The 12,806-nt window shown below is 39.0% G+C and overlaps 1 pseudogene; it reads left to right on the forward strand.

Annotated features, from left to right (window-relative positions):
* The first annotated feature begins 9,374 nt into the window (after positions 1-9,374).
* On the forward strand, positions 9,375-9,473 carry LOC130036955 (uncharacterized; annotated as a pseudogene).
* Positions 9,474-12,806: the final 3,333 nt, after the last annotated feature.

The following is a 12,806-nucleotide window of genomic DNA, read 5'->3' on the forward strand; positions in this document are numbered from 1 at the left end:
TGAACACTGAAGCGGCTTAAGACCACAAGGGTCCAGTACAGATGACTGGTCGCTGGTGATTGGTCATTGGTCACTGGTCACTTGCCATGATGATTCAAATTTGTTTACAAACAATTGCATGGGCACCCCAGATTCTACAAGTTGGTAGTTGGATGGGTGGGAGAATGATGTCATAAAGTAGGCAGTTGAAAGGTAGAGGCTAGCCAATCATGAGGTCAGATTCCCAAGAAGAAGACCGGATTGGATAGAGAGAGAGGTAGAATGAAGCAGGCTAGGGAGATGGAATCCTACAAGACAGTTATAACAGTTTCACCTTCGTCAGACTCTTGTGTTAGAAAAATACTCCCATTATACTCAAGAGCTTAGGTATTTCATTAACACATCAAGAAAATTATGAAATAATCGTTTATATTGCACTGTTAAAGAAACAACATTTGGTATTACTAGTATATTTTATATAACGTTTACAGCACAGCGGGTAGGGGATTTGCCTTGCAGGAGGTCAACCCTGATTCCGATTCCTCTGCCCGGCAAGCTACCCAGAGTATCTCGTCCACATAGCAAGAGCCTAGCAAGCTAGCCATGACGTATTCAATAGGCCAAAACCAGTGGCAACAAGTCTCACAATTTCTTGTAAGATGTTACTGGTTCCCGCTTGAGCAAATTGATGCATCGAGGGAGCATAGTGCTACAGTGATATGATTGAAAAAAAAATGGTGGTTTCTTTCAATATGACAACACTTACTATGATAAGTTGTAGATGAATCGAGATGTGTTAAAATGTAAATATAAAGGTAAAGGTAAAGGTAAATGCCCTCCCGTTGATTGTCGATTTGCTCGAGCGGGCCCAATAACGTCTCCATTGGAGACTATGTTGTTACTGTGTTTGGCGAATCGAATACTCTCGGTAGCTTGCCGGGCTCTCCGAGAGGGGCGAGGGAATCGAACTCAGGTCGGCTATGTTGGCCGCTTGTAAGGCGAACGCCCTACTGCTTGTAAATGCACAGGTATCTTATTTGTACAAAACAAACAGTTGTTCTCAGTTTAAAACTGTAGAAGATAAAGAAAAACATATGCTCATTTGTGTCAAAATTTTAGAATCTGAAAGAAAAATTTAAAATTCAAATTACGTGATCAAAAAACAAGTAAAACCAACAAATTCTGGCAATTAATATGATAGTCAAAGTATGAATGTTTTTAATAAATCAGTGCTGTGAAATAAATCAGTATTTAGCTAGTAAACTTGTATAGAAAAAATAAGCATAAACCATGATCATATAATCTGTATTGAAAGAAGTGTAAATGACTAGTAAACACAAGAGCAATTTCCTTTTTTAAATTTTTTTTTTGTTTCATTAGTGAAACACCATGAGGTACAGCTGTAGACTTACAAGTTGTTGTGCTTAGGTTTCAGTAATACAATGATCGGGTACCCATCCCAGCACCAGTGCCCATTCTCCACTCCAAACAATCCCAGTATCCCTCCCAACCCCCATCCCCATCCCACCCTGCCTCTTTGGTAGGGCACTCCGTTTTGTTCTGTCTCTCCCTTTGGGTGCTGTGGTCTGCAGAAGAGACATTGGGTGGCAATCCTGTTCAGTCCTTAGACTACTTTCAGCAGGCATCTCCCTTCCTGGGCAGATCTTCCCAGCACCATTTATTGGGTGCTCCCTTCTCTATCTGCGCTGCATTTACCCCTAGAGAATGTAGTTGGCCTCTAAGCCATGGAGTGAACAACCTGATATTTATCACAGCTGTTCTTGGTTGTTAGTCTCTTATTTTGTTACTTTATGTTACCCAGATGAATGCAACCTTTCTATGTCTGTCCCTCTCTTTCTGACTCATTTCGCTTAGCATACTTTTTTCCATGTAGTACCACACAAGAACAATTTTCAAGCTCACTAGTAGACAAAGAGCACAAATTAACATGAGAAATTAAAATTTCCCCACAAATTACAAATATTTAAAAATCAGGTAATATCTTTTCCTAAAGATGATCAATATATCCTAGATATATCAAAGAATCTAAGAAAAAGTATGCCATGAATGTATAAAATATATGCAGATAATTTATTTGATTGGAACCCAGACTTAGTATAGGGATTAAAGCAATTACCATGCACACAGTCAACCCAAATTAATGGCTGGCTCCACCAGGAATGACCCTTGAGCACAGAGTCAGAAGTCCCAAGAACCACATACTATGGCCCAAATACCCCACAAAAGCAGAAATATAATTTATCACTTATTACTATAAAATACAAATGTATTATAAAGTCCATTATAAAATGCATTATAATTTTTTAAAATGTATCACAATGTACAGATTTCTATACCACACATATCACTACTTAGACAATGTAAGTAAATACTATTAAAAAACCATCTTCAAAAAAAAAAACCATCTTCTTGGTCAATAGCAAACTAATAATTTTGGGGGCTTTCAAAAATTATATAGGAATTAGCAACCTTAACCTCTATGTTACTCAAGTATCAGTTATATGTTTTTCTTTTCTTCCTTTTTTGTGGCGAAGGGAGCGCACCCAGATGTGCTCTGGGCTCACTTTTGACTCTGTATGCAGAGATCACTTCTGGAAGTCTCAGGATTCTGGGGATTGAACTCAGATTCGCTGCATACAAACCCTCTACAAATTGCACTAACTATGTGGCCCATATGTTTCTTTTTAAATAACATTTTAATAAAACATTTTAAATAATTTTTTTAAAAAACGTTTTTAATGAAATATTTCATTAAAAAGATTAATATAGAGAAATACTCTTTTAATGATTAAAGTAAATTTAAAAATTGGAATAATACTTGGTAAAGCATAGGAACATAGCAGAAATATATGATGAAATATACGATGGTATATATCTTATTTGTAAATTTGTAACTGTAACACATTGTCCTTTTCCATTTCAAGGATGAGATGAATCCATAGAGTAGATTCGTTCACTCACAATACTATATTCTCTCCTGGATGCTTTTTAAAACTACTTGCCAATGTGACTGTTTCTAAACTTTTTGAGTACTATAGCCCTGTTTATAATTGTTAGATCTTTCTCTTGTTTTATTTTTACTTTATGTTCCAATCTTAATGGTATCACCGTCTACTCAGTCAACCTAGCTAAACCCTAAGGTTTCTTCCAATTTCTCCTGCACAAGTCTCTGCTTTCTGACAAAAGGGAGGACCTCAGAATGCTGACATCAATCTAATACCCAGGGCCGCAGGAGATAATGTAGTGCTTATGGAAATTGTCTCACATGCTCTCAATTTGACTCCCAGCAGCACCTGATTGCCAGAGTATCAAAGACTGTATAGCCTCAGAGGACACCAAGCACCATGGACACGTTTTCTGAGAATTGCCTGTGGGGCCCCCACACCTCCTGAGCATTGCTTTAAAGACTCTGTCAGCAACCAAAAATATATAATGTCAGAGAAACATGTACTTGTCTTAAATAGGGACCCTCACTTTTGGTGAGTTTCACAAGGAAATATTGCGTGAAAACATAAATCAAAGATCAGGGGAGACAGTGTAAATCATGTGAGTACAGATCATATATTTGGTGAAATGTGTTAAGATTCAGATGCCCTAGTCTTCGCACCAGGGATATTCCTTCAAAAACACCCCCATTTTACTGGAAGGGTGCTATGACTGAAACTCAATTATGAGCAACCTTGTAACTGTGTATCTCTTGGTGATTCTAATTATTAAAGTAATTTTTTTTAAATGCACCCATCAAAGTTTCCTTTTTACCACTAAATGGGAAAGATACTTTCTAATACTTATCCTCACCAAAAGCTCAACAGAGTGTGACGATTGCCAAAAAATGTCCTCCCTTGCATTTTTGTCATGATACTTATTAATACTTAACTCTTCGTTTTTTTCCCTCTTCTCATGCCAAATCTTTAGTCTCCCTTGCAAGCTCCTCAAACATTATCGATTCAATACTGTTGCTCTTTGCCACTGCTTCTCTTGACTTCTTGTCCATGAACTGATTCTAAAACATAACATACCTGCAATTACAGTATTCATGCCAGAGACAAGCATTGATGTATCTTTCGGTTTAGCATTTTCAAGCTATTTGCACACAGGTGAGTAACATTTTTTTTTTCCTACTGAGAACACAAAAATAGATATGCTGGTTTTCAAAGTTCTATCAGTAGTCTGAGCTACCAATTAAGGATATATATTTTTAAATTTTTATTGAATATCTGTGAGATAGACCATTACAAACTTCATAATTTGCTTCCAGTCATACAACGATCCAACATGCTTCTCTCCACTAGTGTAAATTTTCCACCACCAATGTCCCTGGTTCCCTACAACATCCCCCAACACCCTACCCTACCCCCAGCCTGTCTCTATGGCAGGCTCTTTAAATTCTTTCTCTCTCCTTTTAATTTTGTGCATTATTGTTCTCATACAGGTACTAAGAGGTCATCATGTTTGTTCAAGGAATTTAGTATTTTTATTGGGGGTGTCACATCCGGCGATGCTCAGGAGTTATTCCTGGCTCTGCACTCAGGAATTACTCCTGGCGGAGCTCAGGGAACCATATGGGATGCTGATATTCGAACCCGGGTCGGCTGCATGTAAGGCAAACATCCTACCCACTGTGCTATCATTTCAGCATATCCGAAATTTCAGCTGTTCTATTTCAGTGAAATCCATCCTGAGACAATGTAATGAGACTAGGGCATGGTGGAGATTTTGGTTTGTGGGAGCAAGTGGCTGCCCTGAGTTCTGGTTGCGTGGGCAACAAACTAACCTGCCTCCCTCCGATTTACCCTAGTATGTTCTGCCGTGTGCAGGTCCAAGGTTAACTGTGACTTTTGATCTCTTTCAAGATTTATTTATAGGTCACTTAAGCAAGACCAATACATTAGCTTGTATAGCTGAGCCAGGGGTGGTTTCTGAACATGACTCCCACATATCTTTTGGGAGTTTAATTTCTTGGGAAACTTAGTTCTGAGGTGTTGGGATCCAGCCAGAGGCACAGTGGAAATCTGGGGTTATCAGGCAGCATGATGGCACCATTAGACTGTAGATGCACTCACCTCGAGGGTGCAGGTTGGCTTCCTGGAGGCACTGCACCCCCAGACTAACAAATATTCATTGAATTAATGAACGAATAATCAACATTTTCAAAATGTGTCACTTTATTGCATTTTAGAAGGGTAACTTCTAACAGGGAAATCATTTTCATGGTATAATCAAGACCTCCGGTTCATTCTTAACATATTTAATAAAAGCTACACATTTTGGAAATTCATACAAAGAAATTCTTTATATTATCTGTCTTCATAATCTACTTGTAAATTACTCAGATATCACCGTTTATACCACTGTTCTTAGCATAGAAATTTACAGATAGAAAGTGTTTAGTAAAATTTCATTTTGGGGGCTGGAGCAATAGCACAGGGGTAGGACGTTTGCCTTGCATGCAACCAAACTAAGTTCGATTCCCAGCATCCCATACGGTCCCTCGAGTACCGCCAGGAGTAATTCCTGAGCGCATGAACCAGGAATAACTTCTAAGCATCGCAGGGTGTGACCCAAAAAGAAAAAAATTCATTTTGGCACTTCTGTTGAATATAGTACTGGAATTACTTGCAATAGGAGTTATATAAAAAAAGATATTAAGGGTAGTCATGTAGGAAAAGTAGAAATCAGGCTCTCACTATTCACAGAAGATGTGATACTATATTTAGAGAATTCTAAAACCTCTACCAAAAAACTCCTAGAAACAATAGATTTATATGGTAAAGTTGCAGGCTATAAAATGAATACCCAAAAGTCTATGGTTTTTCTATATGCAAATAATGAGAGAGAAGAAAGTGACATGAAGAAAGCAACCCACTCACAATCATGCCTCAGAAAATCAAGTATCTCAGAATCACCTTAACTAAGGAAGTGAAGGACCTATACAACAGAAAATAAGAGGACACGAAGAAATGGAAACATATCTCCTGCTTATGTATTGAGAGAATTAACATTGTCAAAATGACAATACTCCCCAAAACATTGTACAAATTCAATGTGATCCCTATAAAGATACCCATAATATGCTTCAAAGAAGTTTATCAATCACTCCTGAAATTCATATGGAACAACAAACGCCCACGAATAGCTAAAGCAATTCTTGGGAAAAAGACGATGGGAGGCCTCACCTTCCCCAACCTCAAACTCTACTACAAAGCGATAATAATTAAAACAGCATGGTACTGGAACAAAGGCAGAGCCGCCGACGAATGGAACATCATTGAATATACTGACACACACCTTCAAATATATGTTCATCTAATCTTTGATAAGGGAGCAATAAATGTGAAGTGGAGCAAGAAAGACTTCTTTAACAAACGGTGCTGGAAAAACTGGACAGCTACATGCAATAAAATGGGCTCAAACCTCTACCTAACAGCAAGCACAAAAGTCAGATGAAAATGGGTCAAAGACCTCAACATCACAACAGAATTCATCAGGTACATTGAAGACAAGGTGGGCAAAACCCTCCACGACATTGAAGCTAAAGGTATCTTCAAAGATAACATGCCACTGGCCAAAAAAGTGAAAACAGAGATGAACAAAGGGGACTATCTTAAATTAAGTAGCTTCTGCACCTCAAAGGAAACAGTGACCAGAATACAAAGACAATCTACAGAATGGGAAAGGATATTCACCCAATGCCTATGTAATAAGGGGTTGATATCAACAATATACAAGGCTCTGGTTGAACTCTACAAGAAGAAATCATGCAACCCCATCAGAAAATGGGATGATGAAATGAACAGTAACTTTCTCAAAGAAGATACCAAATGGCCAAAAGGCACATGAAAAATGCTCTTCATCACTAATCATCAGGGAAATGCAGGTACAACCAACAAAGAGATATCACGTCACACCACTGAAACTGACCCACATCCAAAAGAACAAAAGCTACCGGTGTTGCCGTGGATGTGGGGAAAAAGGGACTCTCCTTCACTGCTGGTGGAAATGCGGACAGGTTCAGCCGTTTTGGAAAACAGTATGAACGGTTCTCCGAATACTAGAAATTGAGCTCCCATTTGACCCAGCAATATCACTCCTGGGAATATAGCCTGGAGAGGCAAAAAAGTACAGCCGAAATGCCATCTGCACTTGTATGTTCATTGCTGCACTGTTCACAATAGCCAAAATCTGGGGAAAAAAAACCCTAGTGCCCAAGAACAGATGACTTGTTAATGCCACTTTCTTTCATCTACACAGTGGAATTCTATGCAGCTGTTAGAAAATAAGAAGTCATGAAATTTGCATAAAGTGGATCAACATAGAAAGTGAAATGAGTCAGAAAGATATGGACAGACATCGAAAGATTGTACTCATCTGTGGAATATAAAGTAACAGAATAAGAGACTAATACCCAAGAATAGAGTGATAAGGACTAGGAGGTTTGCTCCAGGCCTTGGAAGCCGACATCACATGCTGGGGGGAAAGGCAGCTCAGATAGAGGCCAGAACACCAACTAAAGGGTATTTGGAGGACCCGCTCTGGGTGGGAGATGCATGCCAAAAGTAGACCATAGAGCTATTCTTTCTGCCCCACCAAGATCACGATTTGACTCTCACAAGAGGCTATCCAGCATGACCACAGCCCCAGAGGCACATGGATCCAATTCGGAACCCAGAGGCTTTGGGCAGAAATGTGACTGAACTATGCATTAAGCTACGGCACCATTCTCCCTCAGGTGGGAAAGGGTATTTGTCACTTCTGCCTTTCTCCCCCCTGGCGGCACGATGCCCACCACCTCAGAGATTATTGGACAGCCAGGTATGAGCTAGGGTGACAGGGCAACTACAGTCTCGTGGGATTGGGGGTGAGGGGTAAAACTAGCCCATTCGTCCTGCCAGCCAAGACCATGAGTTGCCCACCACGAGTGGCTCTCTGGCATGCCATGGCCCCAGAGAAAAAAAGAGCATGCCCTGCCACAAAGGCATGTTTTGGGGCATGGTGGGAGGAATACTGGTATCATGCACCAGTTACATCTCCATTCGTCCTAGCCCTGAGATTTTAGCAAGTGCCACATTGGAGGTTTTTTCACGGTCAGGGCAATGAGATACTTCATTGTTACTGGGTTTTGGCATATAGAACACACCACGGGTAGCTTGCCAGTCTCTGCCATGTAGGCAAGATACGCTTGGTAACCTGCCATGTTCTCTGAGAAAGAGAACTGGACAATATGAGTTGTTATCTTATCAACAAGATCCAGTATCTGGATCTTGGCCATTGATGGGATTACATGGCTCCAGAGGCAGTCCGTGGGTGTAACACTTAGCTACTGGAAGATGGGGGAACTGGATGGAGGAGGCCCATTCTTGGTCCGAGCAGTCTTGAATATCTCAGCCCCGGGTCCCGCACACCTGGGTTCCTCTGCCAGTTCCTTCATGCATGAGGCTCCTTCAAGTGTGGTGAGAGTGGTCTTAAGCATAACTATGGCTGGTTGCAGAGGTCTTCAGCTGCCAGGTCTCTGCTCGGGGTGGTGAGGGAAACTCAACCCACCCCCTCCAAGGGGCCCCAGTGAGGAAAGCCAGGTGCGGCATCAGGAGACTGCCATTTCAGAGATATTTGGACTTAATTTTTGATCGAAAAGTACACATCATTCAAACAGTTGTATGTGCTTAGTAATAAAATATTACACACATGTTCAATCACCTAAGAAAGCTCATTCTGCTCAGAGAACTAGATTTTTAATTACAGGTCTGTTTTGCCCATGTGGAATGACTGAGAATCACTATGAGTAGATATAAAACTCACTATACACCCAAAGATGCACACAGGTTACTTTGAGTCATCTGTGTTGTTAATGTGTCTGGGCCATTAAACTACATTGAGACCCTTTTTCTGTCCTTTACAGGAGCCTCATGAGTCTCACATTCCCTTCAAGTTTAACTTGTAATAAAGTGGAATGAAATCATCAATATGCTTCTCACCTCTTCCTTCAGGAGAAAAATCCTACTTACTTTCAAGGTGGTCAAAGTGCGGACAACGCCATCCACCGTTTTCTGGAGATGTACACGGGACCGAGGTGAGAATAGCAAAAGGCTCCAGTTTAATTTTCTTAATGAAGATTTCAGGGAAGAGCATTAAACAACACTGATTCTCTATCTTCCAAAAGAATTATTTTGCAAAACTGATGCCCTGGGTATGGTAAAATATAATATTGTAAAAACCATACTTTTCCTTCTGGGACATTAATGTTCTAAATTTATCACTTCAAGCTCCTTTGAAATACCTTCCTAGATTGGGAATCACTGTCTGCCATAGGAGTGAGTAAGGACAACACTCAGAGAAATCAGAAGAGAAAAATAGGGGAAAAAATCAACTCTTATACTGAGTTTGGCAACACATATACTAAAATTGAAATGATACAGAGATTAGCATGATCCTTACACAGAGATGACAGGCCAACTTGTAAAGTGTTCCATATTTTTCTGGCATTAAGAATTAACAGGGCTACTTTAAGCTAAGACAAGCCCCACAAGTACTCCAAATTTCGACATAAAGATAGCAACAATCCCTCTCACAATGATCTCTCTCAACGTCAATGGACTAAATACACCAATTCAGAGGCACAGGACGGCAGGATGAAATAGAAAACTGAACCCAACATTCTGCTGCCTGCAAGAAATATATCTGAGCAATCAAAGCAACCATGGGCTAAAAGTAAAAGGCTGGAAAACAATTCTTCAAGAAAAGAACACCTCCAAAAAGCTGCAGTGGCAATACTAGTATCAGACCACATGAACTTCAGACTAAAGGTTATAAGAGACAGTGAAGGTCATTTCTTAATGATCATGGGATCTGTACATAAGAAAGAACTCACCCTCCTCAATGTAGATGCTCCTAATGACAGACCAGCAAAATACGTAAAAACAACTTCTAATAGACTTAAAGAAAAACATTGATAGCAACACAATACTAGATGGAGATTTCAACAGTACTTTCTCACTTCTCAATAGATCAAACAGACAAAAACTCGGCAAGAAAATATTTTATTTGAGGGAAGTAATGAACAACCATTGGCTTAGAGAAGAAATCAAGGAGGAAATAAAAAGATTCCAGAAAAAATGACAACGAGGAACTACCAGAACTTGTGGGACAGAGCAAAAGCAGTTCTAAGAGGAAAGTTTATAGCTCCGCCAGAATTCAACTGGAAGAAAGAAAGGGCCTACAAAAATAACTTACAGTTCAAGATTTTGGAAAATGACCAAGAAAAGGAGTCCAAACTAGCCAGGAGGAAAGAAATAATAAAACCTGGAGCAGAAATCAATGAGATATAATCCCAAAATACAATTCAGAAGACCAACAAAAGCAAGACATGGTTCTTTGAGAAAATAAATAAGATCGATAAATCACTAGCAAGACTCACAAAAAGAAAAGAGAAAGAATCCTAATAAACCGAATCAGAAATGCAAAGGGAGGCATCATAATAGAAACTACAAAATCCATAGGATCATCAGAGATTATTTTGAGAATCTTTAAAGCAGGAAATGAGAGAATCTGAAATAAATTGATAAATTACTGGATTCCAATTACCTCCCAAGGCTGAACAAAGAACATTTTGAAAACTCGAACCCATCACTACAAGGAAATTGAAATGATAATCAAAAGTATCCCCCAAAACAGGAGCCCAGGCCCAAATGGATTCACTAATGAAGTATTTCAAACCTTTCAGGAGGACCTACTGCCAATATTTTTTAAGATTTTCCAGGAAATTGAAGAAACAGAAATACTCCCAAGCAATTTCTATGAGGCAAAGATCACCCTGATATTCAAATCAGACAGAGAAACCACAAAAAAGAAAATTACAGACCTATTTCTTTGATAAATACAGATGCAAAGATCCTCAAGATTATACCAGCAAAGAGAAATCAGAAACTCCTCAAAAGGTCACACTCTATGACCAAGTAGGTTTATCTTGCGGATGCAAGGATGGCTTAACATTCTCAAGTCAATCAACAGAATACACCATCTCAATAAAATAAAGATAAAAATCATATGATAATATCAATAGTTGTAGATAAAGCATTTGATGAGATCCAGCACCCATTCATGATGAAAAACTCTCAACAAAATGGGTGTTGAAAGTACTTTCCTCCATCTAGTCAAAGCAAACTACTACAAACCCACACCAAGCATTATTCTCAATGGGGAAAAACTAAAGGCTTGGAGAAAAATCAATGAGCTAGATTCCCAAAATACAATCAGGCACAAAACAAGTTACCCACTCTCACCACTCCTATTCAACATAGTACTTGAAGTACTTGCCATATGATTTTGGTAAGAAAAAGATATCAAGGGCATCCAGATAAAAAAAGGAAGAACTCAAGCTTTTACTATTTGGAGACGACATGATAGTATACTTAGAAAATCCCAAAGAATCTAGCAAAAAGCTCCTGGGAAGAATAGATTTGTTTACTAAAGTAGCATATTACAAAATCAATATCCAATAGTCCATGGCTTTCCCAAATACTATTAATGAAAGAGAAAAAAGAGATAGGCGAAAAACAAACCCATTCACAATAACCTCAGAAAATCAAGTATACTAGAATCAACTAAAAAGGTTAAGGACCTATACCAAAAACACTCTACAAAACACTACTTCATGAAATAAAAGAGGATATGAGGAAATGGAATCACATCCCATGCTCATTGATTGAGAGGATTAACACTGTCAAAATGGCAATACACCCCACAGCGCTATAAAGATTTAATGCACTTTCTATAAGGATACCCATAACATTTTTCAAAGAAATCGATTAAACCCTCTTGAAACGCATACACAACAATAAACTCCCATGATGAGCTAAAGCAATCTTTGGTAAAAAGAAGAAGGGAACAGCTTCCCCAACTTCAAACCCTACTACAAAGTCGTAGTAATCAAATTAGCATGATATTCAGATAAAGACAGGCCTCAGATCAATGGAATATAGTCAAATATCCTGACGCTGGCCCTCAGATTATTATTACCTAATGTATCATAAAGGCTCAATAAATATGAAGTTGAGCAAGGAAGTCTCTTCAACAAGTGCTGCTGGGAAAACTGGTCAGCAACATGCAAAAAAAATTTAACTCAGACCTCTTTATAGTGCCAGGCACAAAGTCAGATCAAATGAATTAAAGACCTCAATATCATACCTGAATTCTTAAGATATATGGAGAAAAATGTGGGAAGATCCCTCCATGACATTAAAGCTAAGGGAAACTTCTAGAATGATACACCACTGACCAAGGAAGAGGAAGTGAAGATAAACAAATGAGACTACATTAAACTAAGAAGTTTCTGCAACTCAGAAAAAATGGTGACCATGATAAAAAGAGAGCCCACATAATGGGGAAAAATTATTTATGCAATACCCATACAATTAACCCCTTATTGTATATAACCCAAGATATATATGGCACTGGTAGAACTTTATGAGAAAAAGACATCCAACCCCACCAAAACATGAGGAGAAGAAATGAACAGAAACTTCCTCAAAGAATAAATACAAATGACCAAAAAACAGAGGTAAAATTTTCTACATCATGAATCATCAGGGAGATACAAATCAAAACAGCAATGAGATATCTCATACCACAGAGATTGACACACATCAAAAAGAACAAGAGCAACCAATGTCAGCATGGAAGTGTGGAGAAAGGGTCTCTTCTTTACTGTTGGTGGGGATGCCGATTGCTTCAGCCTTTTCGGAAAACAATATGGGCATTTCTCAGAAAGCTACAAATTGAGCTTCCATGAATCCAGCAATACCACTTTTGGC

Source organism: Sorex fumeus, unplaced genomic scaffold (assembly GCF_029834395.1).
Source record: "Sorex fumeus unplaced genomic scaffold, SorFum_2.1 ptg000070l, whole genome shotgun sequence".
NCBI lineage: Eukaryota > Metazoa > Chordata > Mammalia > Eulipotyphla > Soricidae > Sorex > Sorex fumeus.